Below are 17,077 nucleotides of genomic sequence, written 5' to 3' on the forward strand. Positions count from 1 at the left end.
GCTCTCACTGGGGAATTCAACTAACTGACTGGAACAGCTGATGATAGGCCTTTGGCCCATCTAGGATGAGACTAGATGATGTGATTTATGTACCAAATGATGAGCTTTGGGAGATGGATTGGTCCCAGATGATGTGTTCAGGGTAGCCATTCCTAATGATGTGTTTGAGGTTCAGCACCAAATATTGGGATGCAGTCATGTGAAGAATTCACAAAGGCCATTCTCTTTGGCAAAAGGTAGGTTTATTTAGGAGAAGAGGCTACAGGCAAAATGAAGAGATCCGATAAACACCAGGGGTGATAAACATGAAATTGAGTTGGGAGAACACATAGCAGGGAAAGGGGGTTTGAACAATCAACAATGGAAATGATAAGCAATGGAATTCACAATTTAACTAGGAAAAAGGGAACACTCAGTGTGGTTGGAGTATGTCCTTAACTGGCAGGTTAAATCCATAGGAGTTTAACACCCTAAAAGAGTTAGCTATAAGGAGAAAGACACCATGAAGCTTGGTGGGGGGATGAAAGGAAAGACACCATGAGGCATGGGGGAAGGGAAAGATACATCAAAGCAGAGTGCTATGGCAGGTTGTAACCCCAGAAGGGATTCAACAAAGATGGTATGGGAGAGACAGCTCTATAGGGGAAATTTTAATCTCAGGGATTAGCTATAACTTGGATTTCTGACTGGACATAGCAACGTGGGGGCTACCCACAAACTCCACAGAGGGTGGGACTATAAAATTGAACTGATTCCTATCAGTTAAACAGTTGCCTGCTTGCTTCAGGGGATAATTTTACCCATGCTTCAGGCTGTCTCTGCCAACCCCACTTAGTTACTAGGGATCTCATCGTTTCCCCACTCTTTGAATTTGTTAAAGAAATCTTTTGAAAAATGGGTTGGAGTCCTAAATAAGAGGTAATCAAGACTGAAAGTGAAATTTGTTAAGTAATGTCCAGAAGCTTCAAGTGAAATACAGTGGCCTGTGGGGTGGGAGTGTTACAGAGATGACCTGAAGCCAAAATAGGGTGACACCAAAAGGGTACAGAGCTGATTACCAGGGCACAATTACAGACATTAGCACAGAGTATGACGTAATGATCTCATCTTCTGAAACTATTTCCTGCTGGGAACAGAGTTATCCTACAGAGTCCCAATTTGAAGGATGGTGAGCTTGAATTGAGGGTGGACCAGGAGCCCATTGGAGCAGCATCCAGTTGCTGAAGCTGATCGATAAGTGCCAATCATTTGAAGATAAATTGACCAAAGCCTAGAATAAACAAGTCCTATTGAGCAACATTAGGGAAAATGACTGGTTGAGGAGGTCTTCAATTGGAGACATTCCTCTCAGGGCTGTCAGAAATGTTTAGAGAAAGCTCATCTTACAGCCTGTAGTTTGGCCAAAAAGTTGAGGCAGGGAGAGCTACAGAGAGAGCACTTAGAGGCAGAGCCTTCATTGTTGGGAGATATGACTAAAGGGAATATGATTAATGTTTTCTATCTTCCCTCAAGTTAGAATATGCCAGGCATCAGGAGGCAGTAGGTGGAGCAGTGGTTAAAGCACCAGCCCTGAAGTCAAGAGGTCCTGAGTTCAAATCTGATCTTAGACACTTAACATTTCCTAGCTGTGTGACGTCACTTAACCCCAATTGCCTCAGAGAAGAAGGAAGAAGGAAGAACGAAGAAGGAAGAACGAAGAACGAAGAAGGAAGAACGAAGAACGAAGAAGGAAGAAGGAAGAAGGAAGAAGAAGAAGAAGAAGAAGAAGAAGAAGAAGAAGAAGATGATGCTAGGCAGAGCAGATTTCTGTGAAGTCTCTTAATAGAGACTATGTTATCTGAGAGGAGAAACCTTGTACTCAGTTTGATAAAGAAAACCCAGAAGTAATCATTAAAAGAAGGGGATGGAGTGGAGTCTCCAGAGACCTCCACCCAAAAGTCTTTTAACAAAATCCTACTTGACAACAAAAGACTTGCTTAAGGCTAGGATGATGATTAGAAGTGGGGTGCCACGGCAGGGTATCAAGCAAAGAGAATAGCCAAGATCCCCAAGAAAAAGATTACTTTGGGGACCTGAAGTTATATTTCACCCCAAAACAATTTTTAGAAATGGGGATCCCACCAGAGTAACAGAGGTATTTACAAAATCATCCCTCAATCCATTTTGGCTGTGGAACTTGATTTAACAATTATCTGTCAAGAAGCAGGACGATGAGATCAATTAGCCCAAACCCCTACTCTGCCAATCTTTTCCTAGACAAGTACTCCTCTTCTGAGCAGGTTTTAGAACAGGGAGTTTAATGGCACTTTCAGGAGTCACTTGAGCACAAAATATCAGACCCTGGGCATGTCTGATAATCCTGCTGAATAGTTTCCCTTAGATTGTGACTAATGAAAATAGATTTCACTGAAGGTATTCTTTGTAGCCTGATGTGAACCTAAAAGAAGTTTCTACTGATTTGTCTCTGCAATTACAAGCTGGCTTGAGGGTGTTTAAAACCACCCAGAGTGGAGAAGGGTATATCCCCTCTTTGCCAGGACCTGTTGTAGGATGGACTGGGAGAGGCCAAGATAGACTGGCCAACAGCCATTTTTATGACTGCATTGCTTTGGTCTGTGCATATCAAATGAGTTATTTATAAGAAAAGAGGACACCCAGGACAAACATGTTATTCCCACATTAGGAATAAACAAATAAAATTCAATTTCCCATTGCTATAACAAAATATTCCAAGACTGCACTAAAATTCTCTACTCTAAGTCACACTGCATGAGAATAGCAGCTGGATCTCACAGTTGCATCAGTAGCCAAATTACATTTGAAAGATTCTTACATTTTGAAAGATTTAAAGACCTAATACAAACATATTTCTAATAAGACACCTCTCTAGTAGCAGGAAGATGATTAGACCAAATATTCATCTACCCAATGATGGAAAACAATCATTTACCTAATGACCACACATTTTCAGACAGAAAACAGCAAGATCTTATAAACTTTAAACTTGCATTTTGCTCATGACTTTTAAGGGGCGAGGCATAGTGTCTGACACATGGTAAGCATTGTAGAAATATTAACTATTATTTTTATTATGTATACTGGATTTTGAATGTGATTGTTATAGAATGCCAAATTGGTAGATGATCATTTTCTATAGAAGAGGATTTGGAAATGAATTCAAATGAATTTATGTTATTTGTCTGGTAAAAAATTTCTTGTTTTTTTTTTTTTTTAAAGAATCAATAACACTGTGCTATTATTACACTTTCAAGTTCCCTATATTATGAAATTTGGGAAACGAATGCATCAGAAATGCTATTATAAAGGTAACTTTTCTTTTAATCTGGATAGTGTTAAAGAATATGGTCAAACTGTTTGAAAGCATAAGTACTTAATGATATATTTTGCTATAAAATAGTAGTAATAATTTACTGTTTGGGGAAAAAAAAAGATGCAAAAACCTCTTAAACTGTCATCATCTGTGAAGTTTTTAGAACTTTCTATTTGGAAAAGGTTTTAATCTTATTGGCCCTGCTGACAGCACACTGTAAAATGCTGAAGTGATAAAGTTTGACAAATTAGGACTACTTCCAATCAAAATAGAGAACTTATAAGTTTGTTTATAGTAAAAAGTGAATTTAACTGAAGTTATTTGGGTATCACTTATGAGGACTGTGAAATTTTACCAGTTAATGAATAGTACATGTTGAAGTTACATTTTTGGAACAACAATAGACATTCCATTCAAAGGTGTCCATTTTGACTTAGGGGTTAATACGGGTTTACAAACATCTGTTAGTCTGGGAACTTAGAGTAGCCAACATTTTCTGGGGGTTTTGAGTCAATTTTTATGTACTTATTGTACGTATGAAACTATAAATGAAGAATAAATAAGATGTCTTTCTAGGTCCTCACTGTTTATTATTGAAACATGAGAAAATTAATGATAGCCTAACCCTAAACTATGATTAGTAAAATTTTTCTATTTGAGGTAGAACCTCTTGGGACTGTAATTTGACTTCAGGTATGATTGTCTGAATTGACCTGAAGACAATAGTTCACCATTTGAGGGAAATGCCGTATTCTGCCCAAAGGAAATACCATCTGAGAACTGCTGCAGATGGATGTATGTTCCTGGGAAAAGTTGAGTGGATAACTTTGTATAGGCAAAGGTAGCATTTTCTTGATTCACTTTCCCATTATGCTATTCCCTTTCTGAGCAGCAAATTTTCCCATGGTTAATTCTGAACCTGGCTTTAGTAGCCTGCAAATAACATAAATCTTTACTGCATGATGGGCTGTTGATTGTGACTCTTGTCTGGGATCAAACAGAGACAAAGGACAACCTCCCAAATAAAACCTATTTACTAACAAGTTGGTATATTGCTCTTTCTTCAGTATCTTGGTAACTTTTTTAGACATGAGACCTTTGGATGGTCTGCCACACTATCTCTTCCCTTTCCTTTCCTAGCAAATTTCTGTAATCAAGGCAGATGAACCACAGTTTTTGTCACTGCAAAAAGAAATAGTAGATAAATACTAAAACATTTGAGTTATAATAGGATGCAAGCAGGAAAAGTCTTCCTACTTTTAATCTGAATTATAATCAATTATATATCCTAAACAACTAAACAAATGAGACTCTTGATAGCATTGTCCACTCTAGGTACAATATTTGGGTAAAGATAAAAAGGGCCAGTGGTATGTAAAAACTGAAAATCTCTGAATTTTCAGGTTTGGATTCCTAATCCAATTCAGGAATGTGGATTCCTAATTCGTTCTGTTTATAAGTCTATTGTTAATAGAGTTAGATCCATAAAGTTTGAGTTAGTCTCACCACATAATCTGATTACTGGAAAAACAAATTTGAGAGGTTCACAGAATTGCCTAGTAATCTCTGCAAGTAGTTTGGAACCAGAGAAACAAATCTAATAGGAAGAACTTCCTTCAGAGCTTCTCTGAGAAAAGGCCCATTCCAGAATGTTTGGGGACAATGTGACTGTATTTAACTTAAAAGGAACCTCTTCTTTGTGCCTTTTGTCTCTGACACCCCTACCACTGCAAGCGTTCCCATTTTTTTAGGTCTCTTACCTTCAACCCCTTCTAACCATCTGGCTCTTAACCAAGTTCCCTCCAGCTTGTGGGCTTCAGATGCTACTGACATTGGGTCAGTTATTAGTGCCCCACCTTCTGAGCAGTTGGACCTGCAATACATGGTCATGTGGGGGAAAAATTTTATTTAAATCATGATTGATTAGACAAATGCAAATTAAAATAATTCTGACATGTCATTTCACACATCTCAGATTGGTTAAAATAACAGAAAGGGAAAATGACAAATACTGAAAGGTGAAGTAAAAATATTAAGACACTACTAGACTGTGGAGTTGTGAACTGATCCAACTATTTGAGAGAGCAATTTAGAATTAGGTCCCAAAAGAATAAAACTATACTCTTTGATCCAGAAATACCAAGGTGTTCATGGGAAAAAAAGAAATGAACATATATGTTCAACAACATTTATAGCAACTTACTTTGTGGTGGCAAAGAACTGGAAATGGAGGGGATGCTTGTTAATTGGGGAATGGCTAAATAAGCTGTGGTTTATGATTGTGATGCTATGAGAAATAATCAGCAGGTTGACTTTAGAAAGACATGAAAAAAGTTGCATGAAATAACACAAAGTGAAATGAGCAGAACCAAGAGAACCAACAGTAACAGCAAAATTATTCATAGTGACTGTGAAAGATTAAACTATTCTGAGTAATATGCTCATTCCTAGTAACTACTAAGGATTTGTGATGGAAAGTGCTATCTGTCTCTAGGGGAAGAGCTGTTATGTGGAAGTGTGTATTGTGTAAGGGCAACTAGCTGCTGAAGTGGATTGAGCTCTGGGCCTGGAGTCTTGAAGGGCTAAATTCAAATGTGACCTCAAATGTTAGCTGTGTGACTCTGGGCAAATCACTTCACCCTGCTTACCTCAGTTTCCTCATTTGCTAAATGAGATGGAGAAGGCAGTGGTAAACCACTCCAGTATTTCTGCCAAGAAAACTCCACATGGGTCATGGTTAGACATGACTGAATAAATCAAGGCTTCCTAACTTGAGGCCCTTAGCTCAATCCATTGAACCATGTAATTGTTTCCTAATTGAATAGAGGTTAGGTGAATTGCCCAAGATCAGCTATTAATTGTCTGAGGGCAGGTTTGAATTCAAGTCTTCCAGACTCCAAGGGCCACAAAAGTTCCAAGTTTGAATGCAAATGTGAATGGGGAAGGGTAATAACATCTGATTCTGACCCTAGAGAGGAGCCTTAGGAAGTCTTTAGGAAAACCCATTTCCTGGGGTCCTGCTTCATATCTGTTAAGATGCCCCACCCTGCTCTTAGGGACCTTGGCTCAGGAAACCTGAGGAGGGATTACAGACACTGGCAGGGGAAGTTCTGGAGAGGCCAAGAATAATGGTCACCCGAATTTTTTTTCTCTTCTTCATTTTTTTAAAAATTAATTTTATAGTTATAACATTTTTTGACAGTACATATGCATGAGTATTTTTTTTTTTACAAAATTATCCCTTGCACTCACTTCTATTCCAATTTTTCCCTTCCTTCCTTCCACCCCTTCCCCAAGATGGCAGACAGTCCCATACATGTTAAATATGGTATAGTATATCCTACACAAAATACATGTGCACAGAACCAAATTTTTTTTTTTTGTTGCACAGGAAGAACTGGATTCAAAAGATAAAAATAACATGGGAAGAAAAACAAAAATGCGAACAGTTTACACTCATTTCCCAGTGTTCCTTCTCTGGGTGTAGCTGATTCTGTCCATCATGGATCAATTGGAATTGAATTAGGTCTTCTCTTTGTCCAAGATATCCACTTCCATCAGAAGTGGATACATGCTCATACAGTATTGTTGTTGAAGTGCATAATGATCTTCTGGTTCTGTTCCTTTCACTCAGCATTAGTTCATGCAAGTCTCTCCAAGCCTGTCTGTATTCATCATGTTGGTCATTTCTTACAGAACAATAATATTCCATAATATTCATATACCACAATTTACCCAACAATTCTCCAATGGATGGACATCCATTCATTTTTCAGTTTCTAGCCACTACAAAAAGGGCTGCCACAAATATGTTGGCACATCCAGGTCCCTTTCCCTTCTTTAGTATTTCCTTGGGATATAAGCCCAGTAGTAGCACTGCTGGGTCAAAGGGTATGCACAGTTTGACAATTTTGGGGCATAATTCCAGATTGCTCTCCAGAATGGTTGGATTCTTTCACAACTCCACCAACAATGCATCAGTGTCCCTGTTTTCCCACATCCCCTCCAACATTCATCATTATTTGTTCCTGTCATCTTAGCCAATCTGACAGGTATGTAGTGGTATCTCAGAGTTGTCTTAATTTGCATCTCTCTGATCAGTAGTGATTTGGAACACTCTTTAATATGAGTGGATATAATTTCAATTTCATCATCGGAGAATTGTCTGTTCATATCCTTTGACCATTTATCCATTGGAGAATGGCTTGATTTCTTATAAATTAGAGTCAGTTCTCTATATATTTTGGAGATGAGGCCTTTATCAGAACCTTTAACTGTAAAAATGTTTTTACTTCCCTTCTAATCTTGTTTGCATTAGTTTTGTTTATACAAAAGCCTTTTAATTTGATGTAATCAAAATCTTCTATTTTGTGATCAATAATGGTCTCTAGTTCTCCTTTGGTCACAAATTCCTTCCTCTTCCACAAGTGGTAAACTATCCTGTGTTCCTCTAATTTATTTATGATCTCATTCTTTATGCCTAAATCATGGACCCATTTTGATCTTATCTTGGTATGTGGTGTTAAATGTGGGTCCATGCCTAGTTTCTGCCATACTAATTTCCAGTTTTCCCAGCAGTTTTTGTCAAATAATGAATTCTTATCCCAAAATTTGGGATCTTTGGGTTTGTCAAACACTAGATTGCTATTTTTATTCACTATCTTGCCCTGTGAACCTAACCTATGCCACTGATCAACTAGTCTATTTCGTAGCCAATACCAAATGGTTTTGGTGACTGTTGCTTTATGATATAGTTTTAGATCAGGTACAGCTAGGCCACCTTCACTTAATTTTTTTTTTCATTAATTCCCTTGCAATTCTCGACCTTTTATTCTTCCATATGAATTTTGTTGTTATTTTTTCTAGGTCATTAAAATAGTTTCTTGGGAGGCTGATTGGTATAGCACTAAATAAAGAGATTAGTTTGGGGAGTATTGTCATCTTTATTATATTCGCTCGGCCTATCCAAGAGCACTGAATGTCTTTCCAATTATTTAAATCTGATTTTATTTTTGTGGCATGTGTTTTGTAATTTTTCTCATATAATTCCTGACTATTCTTTGGGAGATGGATTCCCAAATACTTTATACTCTCAACATTTGTTTGGAATGGAATTTCTCTTTGTATCTCTTGCTGTTGCATTTTGTTGGTGATGTATAAAAATGCTGAGGATTTATGTGGATTTATTTTGTATCCTGCCACTTTGCTGAAATTCTGAATTATTTCTAGGAGCTTTTTAGCAGAGTCTTTGGGGTTCTCTAAGTATACCATCATATCATCTGCAAAAAGTGATAGTTTGATTTCCTCATTTCCTACTCTAATTCCTTGAATCTCTTTCTCGGCTCTTATTGCCGAGGCTAGCGTTTCTAGTACTATATTGAATAGTAATGGTGATAGTGGGCAACCTTGTTTCACTCCTGATCTTACTGGGAAAGGTTGCAGTTTATTTCTATTGCATATTATGCTTACTGACGGTCTTAAATATATGCTCCTGATTATTCTAAGGAATAGTCCATTTATTCCTATACTCTCAAGAGTTTTTAGTAGGAATGGATGTTGGATTTTGTCAAATGCTTTTTCTGCATCTATTGAGATGATCATTTGGTTTTTATTAATTTGATTATTAATATGGTCAATTATACTAATAGTTTTCCTAATATTGAAACAGCCCTGCATTCCTGGAATAAATCCCACTTGATCATAGTGTATTATCCTGGGCATGATTTTCTGAAGTCTTTTTTCTAATATCTTATTTAAGATTTTAGTATCAATATTTATTAGGGAGAGTCACCTGAATTTGGCCTTGAGAGCCGACTGGCATTCTGGGATTTGTATTTTGTATACCTCATAGTATCCCATATTCCACCCCGCAGGCCCTTGTACCTTGCATCTGCCCAGGCTGGGGTCCCTTCCCAGAAGTGAAGTTACAAGTGCCGAAAGGGAGTTGTGGAACTTCCTGGAATCATACTGGTGCAGGGGAGTAAATGTACTGAGGCTGTAAAGTCGCTGTGTCACTCTAACAGCTGTAGTTCCAGGACCTAAGTTTATCCAGCCTCTCTTCCGGAGGCGGAGGGAAAGCGGCAAGTGAAAAGCAAACATGACTGGGGGAGGGGCGATGAGCTCCTGATTCTAACTTTCGAGAGTCGCCCCGAGTTTAGGAAAACGCGCGTCGGGGCTCCGTTCCTTATATTTATACTCCCTCTCTCCCCTTCCGGCCCCCTCCCCCCCCCCCAATTCTGGCTTGACTAACCTTAGTACTCGGACTCTGCCAGATAACAGAGAAGTTACAGACGCTGATACAGGGAGTTCTAGGACTTCCTGTATTCGTGCGGGCCGAGAAGGAAGTTAGTCCAGTGGCGTTCTGGGAGTTGTAGTTCTGAGACCCGAGTTTCTCGAACTACTCGTTTATAGAGGGCAGCAAATTTTCATGTTAAGTGAAAAAGCGACTAGGGAAGAGTGAGCGGGAGCTGATTCTGTCCCTTGCGAGGCACCGTAGGTCTAGGAAGCTCCCGGGCCTGGAGTCTATTTCCTGTACTTGTTAGTATCTCCTGTTGTGGGCTATAGGATCATGACTCGGGGCTTCTGCCCTGGAACTTGGGCAAGGTTACAGATGGCGAAAGAGGTAGTTTTAAAGATTTTGGAAATCGTGAGAATCCTATAAAGTGGATCTAGTTTGATTTTGAGAACCGATTGCCATTCTGGCTTTTGTCGTTCTCTTTTATTTAATAGATGCCATCATCTAACCTGGCATGTCGGCTTTCAGCCCCCGGCTCCGGCCCAGGCAGCGGACTCTACCACAAAGCAAGGTTTGAGACAGCGAAAGGGCGAGCTCTGCACACTCCTGGAAGACTATGGGGCCAGGGGCGGGAATAGAGTGTGGCTTTGCATTCTGGGAGTTCTAGTCCGAGATTTCAAACTTCGGCGTTAAGCCAATCGGAGGGCGCTTGAATCCTCCGGGAGAGAGGGTAATAGGCTGGCTGATTCTGACCCTAACGAGGCACCGTAGTCCTAAGAAAACTCAGGTTTTGCAGCCTTGTTTCCTATACTTGATAATATGCCCTATTTTGGCCCCGGGATCTGCCCCGGAACTTAAAAGAGGTTATAGATGCCCACAGGGCGAGGGGCGGGGAAGGGAGAGGGAGGAGCAATCCTGTGTGTCTCTGAAAGTCCCCTGGCATTCTGGGATGTGTACTTAGGAGATTTCAAACGTTGCGATCTTATACTCCACTGAGTCCACTCTTCTCTTAGTTGAATGACATGACTATGGAGAGGGCGGATAGACTGATGTGTGACCCTTGAGAGGCATCTTAGGTCTATGAAGCCCTGTGTACCTGCGTATTGTTGTTTAGTCGTTTTCATTGTGTCCGATTCTTCTTGACTCTTTTTGGTGTTTACGTGGCAAAAATCCTGGAGTAGTTAATTGACCATTTCCTTCTCCAGCTCATTTTACAGATGAGGCAACTGAGGCAAACAGGATGAGGTGATTTGCCCGGGGTCATATAGCTCCTAGGTGGCTGTGGACTCTGGTTTTCTTTACTCCGGGCCCGGCCCTCTATCCATTGAGCCACCTAACAGCCACCAAATTCTATGGTTGAATGTAAGTGCTATTGGGGAGGGGTGATGGTGATAGAATATAAGTTTTAGGGGAGACAGCAGTAGGGAGGTCCCCCTGACCTCGGGGTGCTTCTGTCCTAACAATCCATCTGTGATTCTAAAGTCTTCTTGATGGGGATATGAAATTGTGTTCCCTTTAATCAGTAAAATTAATGCTCTAAATTTGTGTACCCTTTGATCTGTAAAGAAGGGAGATTTGAGTGTCAGGCCCTCCTGGGAAGCATATCTCCCCAGACTGCAGAGAGTCTATGAGAGCATATCCTCCTGGCTGGCCTTTTCTTTTCTTTTCTTTTCTTTTCTGAGGCAATTGGGGTTAAGTGACTTGCCCAGGGTCACACAGCCAGGAAGTGTTCATTGTCTGAGACCAGATTTAAACTCAGGTCCTTCTGACTTCTGGACTGGTGTTCTATGCACTGCACCACCTAGCTGCTCCCTGGCTGGCCTTTTCTAAGGCAAATCACCCCATTGATATCCTTTTCAGGAAACTCCAAATTCAAAAGTGATTTCCCATTCAATTGAAGATCTAGGCCTGGGACTTTGGGGTTTTTTTCAACCTGAAACCAGAGCCCCAAGATTCCCTATTAAAAGGCAATTTTAAACTCATTTTTTTGCAGAATATCCAAAGCAGGACCATGCCTTGTCCCTTGGTATAGATGCCCATCAGGACCCTGCCAGTTGAGAAGACATTCTTTTCTCAGTGCCAGCTTCCATTTCCCTAATAGGACTTTGCCACTATGAAATCAATCTTCTAGCAAAGCTGACTTCTCATCCAACAATAAACTTCCATTTTCCCACCCAAAACTTCTCAAGCTTTCTTTTACGAAAGATCTGCACCTCCAATCAAAAGGAGATTTCCACACCTCTCTGACTGCCACTAGAACCCCATCATTCTGGCTTTGGAATCAGTAAGCCTGAGATCCCTCTGACCTCAGAGTGCTTTTGTTCTGGTAATCTGTCCATCGATGATTGTAAACATCTGATCTAGGAATATAATATTTCTTCTCTTAGATTTTAAGGAAGATACATAATGATCCTGGGCTCTCTGACCTTTGAGTGCTATTGTTCTAACAATCTGTCTACAAACAGTGCTGACTGTCAGATACGTGATCTGTGGGTCAGGAATAATCAAATTCCTGAGACCACTCCTCAGTTCTACCTCTGGGCCACAAAATTAACATATCAGTGACGTGAAGCACCTGATCTTTTTCCTATAAAATTATCTTCTTGCTCCTGGATTTTATTTAATTCCTGTTTGGAACTTAGCCCACTATTGTCAGGGTAACAAATCTTTTGCCCCTTAACTTGGAGACAAACAGAGCTTGTGAATTCTTTCGCCATACCTACAATACCCACCTGGGGGCCCCCAAACATTATTGGAGTGCTTTATCCCTCAACAATGGATTAATTCTGACCCCCACAAGGCACCGTAGGCCTAGGAAAATCCAACTCTAAACCTTCATTCTAACTGTGAGCTCACTTTTTTCCTAGGTTATCAGTCACCCTACACTCTTCATCCTGCCCCACTCTGACCCTTCAGTGAACTAGTTCCTCTCTAAATTATTCTCAAGTCCCAATCCAAGCATTAGGTTTTGCTCATTTCCAACTTTGTTTTATTCACAGCATCCACTGTCTTCTCTAGGATTCATATTGGATCCAAAGCATGAGAAAATCATGAAATGATGCTGATTAGGTCTTCTGCAAAGTTATGTCAGTTAATCTCAGCTGATACAATGCAGCAAAACAATTCTTTTATGCCTCTTATTTTATTCATTAACCCAGTCATTGAAGGAGCTATACCAAAACTTTTTGCCCCTCTTGAAATTTCATTGCAAACCCTCCCCCAGCCCTTTGACTAATGGGTTCAGTCCCGAGAAGGCTGGTAGTTACTACTTCCTCGATTCTAGTAGTAAAGAGATACTAAAGCAACCATAAAAAGAAACAATACAAAAACACTCAAGTTTTCTCTGAAGAACTGTGAAATTAATTGTGAGATATGGCAGACACTGGCACAGGACTGCCCAACGTGATTTGCTACAATCAAAGAAGGTGCCGTGCTCTACGAGTAAAGCTCAAAATAGATGTGAGACCTGCAAAGTGAGAGCCATGTCCACTCCCAATATTCATGTGGACTATTTGTGCCCAACCTGTGGGAGAGCCTTCTGAGCTCTTCTTGGCCTGATCAGCCACAGTCACACACATGACTTGACCCCAACATAGGGAGTTTGTTTTTATTTTCTTCTAGCACTAAGGACAACACCCAGTGATCCTAAATACTATTCAGTAAACTTCCTCTTAAGAGTCAATCAGTAAACTCGGTTCTTTGGCAAATGTATGTATTCAACACTTATTCTACATAGGCAGAACACTCTTTACAAAGCATCTCCCCCAAAATCATCGGCACGCTCCTACAAATATACCTAAAGCCCAGGAGGTGGCAACAGTAGGAACAAAGTACAATGGTAGTGCAGCATATATGTAGGAAAGCTATATGGCCAAGTTTTCTATCTTCTGCCAGTTGAGAAGCTGTTCTGTTCAGCTGTAATGTTATACTCTTTTTAGCTGAGATTTCGCCAAGATTTTTCTTCTAGGACGACTCTCCTAAGTTTAAGATGGATGGAAGCTTCTTCACTTTAAGCCCCTTAAATTCTTAGCTCTGGAACAGTCCAGAGTTGAGTGAAAGCTTGCCTTGCCATCATCAGATTCTTGGCTCAAAAGTGCTTTCTCTCAGGTACTCCTTGTTTCCTTGGGGTGATTTGTTCCCCTCCCATATTCCTTGGGCATCTTTGTAGTCTAGTGGCTAGGGACCTATATATATGGGCAGTCCGTGCCCAGGAGACAAAGTCTTTGTGGCCTCTTCATTATACACTTGAGGTATAAAAACCTCTGACTCCTTCTAGGATGGGAGAGAACTATTTGTATCCAGAGGCTTTCCCCTTTACATTTCAGTGTTTCGGTCCCTGCCAACCATCTGCTTGTGCTGTAACTTCAGTAGACTAGATCCTCTTATTCTACACAATAAAGATGTTTAAGCCAGATGTCTCACTCCTGAAAATGGATTCTAATACTCCTTAATTAACATATGAGTAAATCCCTGGCCTAGTGTCCTCCTCTTAAGCTATAGCCTCAGCTGGAGAAAGGTGTCATTTCAGACAGTTGATGCCCTCTGGCCCACTTGGGGCTCCTGGTCTGGACTCACATGAATTCATTCAGCCCTGTGGGAGTCTCAGGCCAAAGAGAAGAAATCAGGTTTCTCTCTCTCTGGCTTCTTCTAGGATCTCAGAACATCACTTATGGGAAATTTCAGGTGTAGCTCTGGCAGAACTTGATCCCTAACACTAGCACCCTCTTACTTCTTGTTAGGACAAAATGAGGAACTTGAAATTCACTGACAATTTGACAAAAGAGGTTTTCAATAAGGATCCCGTGGACCTTGGCTTCTCTGGATGCTGTGAGGGTATGTTCCAAGGGTGGTCTTAGACACTCATCACACTGACGCTGTCATTATGATAGGCACAGATTCCACATCACCGGGACTTCAGGGAAGCCAGAGCCAATCAAATCTCAGGAGTAGACTTGTCACTGGCCTCTCCAATGTTAGGGGGGGGGGGGGAGTGAGAAACAAAGCTACATAAGGAAAACAGGCCAATTAGGTCCCAGGCGTGTGGTTTTTCCCTTTCACATCCCACCCCTTAGTAGCAAAGTCCTACATTTTTTCTAGACCAGGAGTTCTTAAACGTCTTCCACTTTCAATCCCTTTTTGCCTGAGAAATTTTTGTGACTCTGGTTATATAGGTATATAAAATAGGTATACAAATAACATTTACTGATAATAAATCATCATTTCAAGACCCCCCCATCCCACATCAGACCTGATATGAGCTTTCGAAATACAGTTTTAAAAAGCTGGGTTTTACCAGCTCCACCCTGCGAAAGAACTCTGGGAGTTTCCTGTGAACCACTACATAGAATTCCCAGTCCCTCTACCTTTGTCTGCCTGCATTTTGGATTTCCTTCACAGGCTAATTGTATACTATTTCAAAGTCTGATTCTTTTTGTACAGCAAAATAACCATATGGACATGTATACATATATTGTATTTAATTTATACTTTAACATATGTAACATGTATTGGTCAACCTGCCATCTGGGAGAAGGGGTGGGGGAAAGGAGGGGAAAAATTGGAACAAAAGGTTCAGCAATTGTCAATGCTGAAAAATTACCCATGCATATATCTGCTAAATAAAAAGCCATAATAATAAAAAAATAAATAAATAGAAGACCATTTAAATACTTCTAGGGATCTTACTAGATGGTCCAGGCAGTACTAAGAGGAGAAAAAGGAAAAACAAAAATAACCAAAACCAAACACAAACAACATAAAAGTACGAGGAAAACAAAACCCAATAATCCTAGGCTTTTCAGTTCTCCTTCACAAGGACCAAGGCTCAAGTCTTATATTATTATTATTATTTATTATATTATTTACAATTCATGGTGCTCTTCCTAATTCAAGATGTGGATGATGAATCAGAGCAGCATTTGAGCCCCATGACAGATGATGAAACCTTCAGTGTGGATGAATATTTCTTCTCCTGATAAGAGGTTGTGAGGAGCAGGAACAGCTCCAGGAACATTAATGATGAATCTTGGATCACTAGATGAGGTTGGCAGAGAAAGTCTGAAGTACTGATAAGATTACTCCCTGTGGGACTGAATGTGGATCACATCTTATTTTCACTTTTTTTTGTTGTTGTTTGTTTGCATTTTGTTTTCTTTCTCGTTTTTTTTTTCCTTTTTGAGCTGATTTTTCTTGTGCAGCATGATAATTGTGGAAATATGTATAGAAGAATTGCACATGTTTAACATATATCGGATTACTTACACTCTAATGGAGAGGTGAGGGAAAGAGAGGGTGAAAAAATTTGGAACACAAGGGTGAACGTTGAAAACTGTGTATTTTGAAAATAAAAAGCTTGCTTGCCATCTAGGGGAAGGGGGTGGGGGGAAGGAGGGGAAAATTTAAACACAAGGCTATGCAAGGGTCGGTGTTGAAAAATTATCTGTGCATGTTTTGAAAATAAAAAGCTTTTAAAAAAAAAAAGAAAAGAAAAAATTAAAAAAAATTTACTCCCTGAGTCAAATAGAGAAGGACACTGATGTTGAGCAGCCCAACCTTCCAGTCCTATCCCTGTGGAGGTCTTGAGAAATCCCACCTTACTATATCCAATCAGAAAGCCAATTGGATACCAAACCCCCAAGGCTAAATTTCCCCTATATATCTGCCCATGGCCTCCCCCATCTTTGCTAAATCCCTGTTGGAATTAGCCTGCTATGACGTTCGGTTTCGTGGAGTTTCCCTCCTCCCCTCTCTCCCTTGTCCCACCCACTTCCTCCTGCCTCATGATATCTTTCTCCTTGTTATAGCTAATTAATTATTTTAGGTGCTAAACTACTCTATGATTTTAGCCTGCCAGTTCATGGCATTTTCCCACCTCATGATATAGTCCCTTTCTCCTGGTTAATCGTGAGTGCCACTGGGCAACTTGTTTTTTCCATTGTTCCTTGTTAAAACCCTTTTCCTTGCTAACTCTCTGCTCTCCCACATCTACTTCATCTTTACCACTCTGCTTTTCATTTTGTCCGTAACACCTTCTCATAAATAAATGGCCTGTTCGGCAATGAAAAAGCCATTGTGAATTCTTTACATGCGCCTCGCATCTTATTCAAACTAGGAATTGCTGCCGAATCCTACTTGGCACGCAGTCTCCTCATTAGAACCACAACATGAAAACTTCTGGAAGATCAACAGTATTCCTGCATCACGATCATCTCTGGCAAGATGACTAAGAGGTCATAAGTCTCTTACATTCACCCTGTCTTGGGCTCTATGTTTCCATAAAGCCTCTCTGTACAGCCTCTCAGCCCACTTGCCCAAACCCTCCTTCCCCCCATAAGAGCCACCTCAAGGGAACGATACAAAAATTTGGGTTCCCTTAAAGTACTGTGGAGAGGATGCTCTTCTTCTCTTCTGGCCAAATAGAGACTCCCTCATCCTCATCCGATGACTCAAAACAGCCACCATAGTTATACAGCCACAGTTTCACTTCCTCTATGCTGTTAGAAAGAAAGAAA

The 17,077-nt window shown here is 40.2% G+C and overlaps 2 long non-coding RNA genes across 4 annotated transcripts; one reads left to right on the forward strand and one right to left on the reverse strand.

Annotated features, from left to right (window-relative positions):
* Positions 1-223: 223 nt before the first annotated feature.
* Positions 224-10,180, reverse strand: LOC141549169 (uncharacterized). 3 transcript variants are annotated; one of them, XR_012484263.1, is made up of 4 exons: positions 9,582-10,180; positions 9,215-9,388; positions 5,092-5,204; positions 224-1,270 (listed from the first exon to the last, which is right to left on the reverse strand). It is a non-coding gene; the product is annotated as an uncharacterized LOC141549169 (long non-coding RNA). The 3 variants fall into 3 exon arrangements; XR_012484264.1 differs by having other exon boundaries at positions 10,076-10,171; XR_012484262.1 differs by lacking the exon at positions 9,582-10,180 and having other exon boundaries at positions 9,215-9,566.
* LOC141549170 (uncharacterized) lies at positions 10,057-15,887 on the forward strand. The gene is made up of 3 exons (XR_012484265.1): positions 10,057-10,137; positions 10,784-10,928; positions 11,560-15,887. It is a non-coding gene; the product is annotated as an uncharacterized LOC141549170 (long non-coding RNA).
* Positions 15,888-17,077: the final 1,190 nt, after the last annotated feature.

This window comes from Sminthopsis crassicaudata, chromosome X (genome assembly GCF_048593235.1).
Source record: "Sminthopsis crassicaudata isolate SCR6 chromosome X, ASM4859323v1, whole genome shotgun sequence".
NCBI lineage: Eukaryota > Metazoa > Chordata > Mammalia > Dasyuromorphia > Dasyuridae > Sminthopsis > Sminthopsis crassicaudata.